Consider the following 4,506-nt stretch of genomic DNA (forward strand, 5'->3'; position numbering starts at 1 on the left):
TGAAACATTGGGGTAACCAAATTTTTAAAATTTTAATGGATAAATAAAAAAAATAGAATATTGTATTGTATATAGGAATTGTAAATTTAAAAAATTATATTGACGGTCAAACTTTTAACACTTATTAAAGAGAAGTAGTAGATCAAATTTTGGTTGACATTTTTAATAATTAAAAGTAAGTTTTTAAAAATCTATTTATTTTCCAACACTAAAATTTTAAGATATTAATATTGACATAGTGTTGATAAAAGATAATAGTTTAGTTTGAGTATTAGACAATCTATTTTGAAAATGACGTAAAACTATATCTCAAATCAATAAAAGTTGGATTTATTGGTTTAGTTCAACTTGAACTCAGACCCATAAAAAAATATCAGACTAATTTAATTAGTTTTTATTAAAATTTTGGGATCATAGGATCATTTGATTTTTATATCTCTAGATAAAATTCACAACTCACATAGTTGAAATTTGAGTTGCAAAATTTAGTTTATTTTATAATTATAGTAGGTTTTTTTGTAATTTTTTTTTTTAAATTATTCCCTCCATTTTTTTATAATAGACATTTGGATTATAAATTGGTCAACAAAAATTGAATAGATCAATTTTTATTGACTAAGTTATAACTTAAATATCTCTTAACAAAAAAATTGAAAGTAGTAGTATTTTTAAAAAAATATTATTGGGAATCTTGAGGTGGTCGTCGCCACCCTATGTCCCCAAGAAGCTCTGTCTTGGCTCACAAGGAATATATCATATACTATATCCAACATTTAAGAGAATGATTTTTCATAAAGAACGTGTCTAGTACATTCAAGCATATACTAAAGTATCTCAATGATACCAAATAGACAAGATATAGCATGAGCAAACACCAAAAGAAATTATGGAAAGTATTGTTTGAACAAAAGATTTCAAGAATAACATTCTCAATTGTGTTGAAAGAATGTTCTCATGATGAACAAGTTTGTTGCATTATAAATATTCTTATCACATCAACAAAATAACAATTATAAACTTTGAAGAAGAAATTATTTAAATATTGAATCTTTAACTAAGTCATTTATTGAAAGAATATCCAACATAATGTTCTGATTGTTTTATTAATGAACAAATGATCTTTTTATAAGAACCAGTATACAAAGAGTTAAGTTATTAATTTGATGATATAATTAGAAATATATTATAAGAAATTTAATCATATCAATTTGGAAATTTTATGATGATAAATAACACTACAAGAAAATATTTGTATACCTACGAAAAATTATCCACAGATCTCATTCTGTGAGTAAATTAATTGTTATCTACGGAAAAACTGTGTGTATTTTTTATAAAATAAATTGTTTTTTTTAATTAATATCTAAGATTATTCCGTAAGTAAAATTAAAAAATATGTGGGTAAAGAAAAAAAAAATACAACTCTGACTTAAATTGTGCGAAATTTTTTCGTGTTATTTTTACTATAACTTCTCGGTAGGTAATTTCTATTTTTTTAGAAAATTTTTGTGTTGAGTTTCTTTAAAAAAGGTTTATGTGAAAATCAAAAGAACTCACATTCAAATTGCAACCTATACAACCCGAAACCCTTCTTCTTCTTCCAACCTCCTCCATATTGCAACCCGCTCTGTCGACTCAGACTGTTTTGGATGTCGCCTTGATGATCGCTCTCTCTCAAGGGTAAGTTATCTTCCTTTATTATCGTGCTGAAATTTCATCTGATCCCAGGTCTCTTCCAGTGGTTTTCTAGCTTTTGAAGAAGTAGTCGTGTCCGTCTCGGGCATCTGCTACCTTCTTCGTCGTCCCATTCGGTGACTTTCAACGTCGCCCTCACTAAACCGACTTACTTTTCTATTATCTTTTCCTTTTCTGAAATCGAGTAAGTATTTGCTATTTTACCCACAAAAAATCTATGAGTAATTTTACCCACAGAGACTAGTAATCTTAAAGTAAGTGTATCCCACTGCTTATCCGTCGGTAAATATTTTCCTACGAGCGATTTAGCTTCGAACCCATGTCTGTGGGTTATTCGTGTGTAATTTTACGTTGCCTACGAACATTATGTGGGTAAAGATAAAATCTGTCGTAGGTAATAACAGTTTTTCTTGTAGTATAACGATATAAAAATTGACTAAATTAGTATATTTTAACTATTATTATTTATTTAAATTGAAATTAAAAATTAAAATAGGAGAGAATTTGAACGTAGACGAAAGTAATATTTGAAAATTTCCTTATTTAAAACTTTCTTTATAATAAATAATAGATAGATAAATATTCACTTGTTCAAGTAAATATAAGTAAATATAAGTCAAAAACTATATACGTGGATCATTAAAATTGTATTGTGGTGTTGGCATAGAGGTAAATATTTCTGTTAAACGACGGCTACATCCTATGCATTGTTTGCGTTCTTAGGACTATTTAATTATTCTTGTAATAAGAATTTCATTATGTGATTGTGTGTGCAGCTTTTAAATTTTTTGTTTATTTTTACTCTTGGTTTACTTTGTGCTTAGAATAGTTTTTTATTATATCTCTTTGAGATTATTCCTTCTTTTTATTTTTTTAATTTTTTAACTATACTAATTACTTTTCTATTATGTTACACATTTGTTTAGAATATATAGATAAATACTACATTAAAAATATAATCTAATTTATTTCTTTAAGATTAAACTAGGAAAACGAATAATATTATTAACAGTCTCTAATTATATTACTAGTAAAATAAATTGTCTTGACCTTATCTGAGATTTCTTAAATGATACATAGTCTCTAATTTTTTCAAAATGCATTTACTTATTTTTCGTTCACTAAAAAAATTGTGTCAAACGTATTTTTTTCGCTACACTTTGTGTCTTGATCAATCGTTCACTCAAAAAAACACTCAAATACATATTTTGTGCCATTATGAACAAAATCATAACTTTTAAATTGCATATATCATATTTATTATATCACATTTATAAATTAAATTGAAAAGTATAATCGTATTATATAATAAATAAGATGAAAAGACGTAAGTGTCACGAAAAATATGTTTAATATAATTTTCTAGTGACTACATAAAAGATAAAATATATTTTAAAAATTAGTGAGAATATGAGTGTCATTTAAAAAGACCTCAAATATGTCAATACAATTATTTTTTAATAATACAATCAACTTTTTCTTAACTAGTGTGATTTTTTAATCAATGAAATTTTATACATGGACAAGAGAAGATGATATTTATTAATTAGTCAATACCTATGTATTTAGGTCTATTCAACTCATTTTGGTAATAAAAGCAAAGAAAGAAAGGGGGCCTTGTGGAATATAGATGGTGGAGTACCACTTTGCACAAATTAATGTGCCGTGCAATAAAAGGTCTTTATGTTTATGTTGACCATATATGATTGTGTTTAAGGACTCTAAAGTGATCACTAATTTTGTTACACATCTCATTACAAATGAGAAATTTTTATTCATGTGCATTTATTAGAAAATTTAAATTGAGGCTTCAACACATTGTATAGTATTTAGTGTGTGTTTGGTTCTACATTCACTAAAAAAATTATTCAATGAATTAATTTTATATAATTGAATTTCGTTAAAATTAAATTGAATATAAAGTGATTTATGTTTAAATGTATTCAAGGATAAATGAATTGAACAATACAATAAAAATCACATTTGTACTCATAAGTTACAAACCATAACTTCAAGTTAGAATCAATTTCTGGTAACAAAATCAATTTACTTGATAACATCCAAATGTCGCAAAATCAATTTTACACCTACGAAATTAATTTACTTTGTTGGAATTTAAGTGTGAGTAATTAGTCACGCGTCGATTTAGAAATAGAGGAAATGTTGAATATATAAGAGAGGTGACACATATACATAATATCTTAAGGTTTTGGGTTAAGATGTGGTGTCAATGTCTTTTGGGATATTGGAAGTTTAGTCCATTGCTGTTGTCGCGATCCGAACTCCCCAACAAGTGGTATCAAAACAAATGGTTTGGCTTGGTGGGAGAAAGTATTGGATATATACTCATTGTCTTAAGATTTTGAGGTGAGATATAGTGTCAAAGTGTATTAAGTATTATTGACGTTTACCGTATTGTTGTTGTTGCGCTCCCTGAACTCCCAAACAAATGTTATCAAAGTTGTGGTTTGACTTGGTGCGGGAGTGGGAGTGGAAGATCTTAATGTAGATCAATTTTAATGTTGTTGGTGACTCACACTTGCGAGAGAGATTGTTGGAATTCAAGTGTGTGTGGTTAGTCCCACATCGACTAAACATGAAGGAAATGTTGAATATATAAAAGAGATAACTCATATATCTATTGCCTTAAATTTTTAGATGAAGATGTGTATCAAAATTTCTTAAATTTTTTAAATATGTAGTCTATGGCTTCTTCCGCGCTCCACGGATCTCTCCAACATCCTCTAAAAGTGAAATCAAACCTACAACTGCTTTAGCTAATTTTCATTATTTTCACCCCCTTTCGATCTT

The sequence above is a fragment of the Cicer arietinum genome, chromosome 3, assembly GCF_000331145.2.
Source record: "Cicer arietinum cultivar CDC Frontier isolate Library 1 chromosome 3, Cicar.CDCFrontier_v2.0, whole genome shotgun sequence".
Classification (NCBI taxonomy): domain Eukaryota; kingdom Viridiplantae; phylum Streptophyta; class Magnoliopsida; order Fabales; family Fabaceae; genus Cicer; species Cicer arietinum.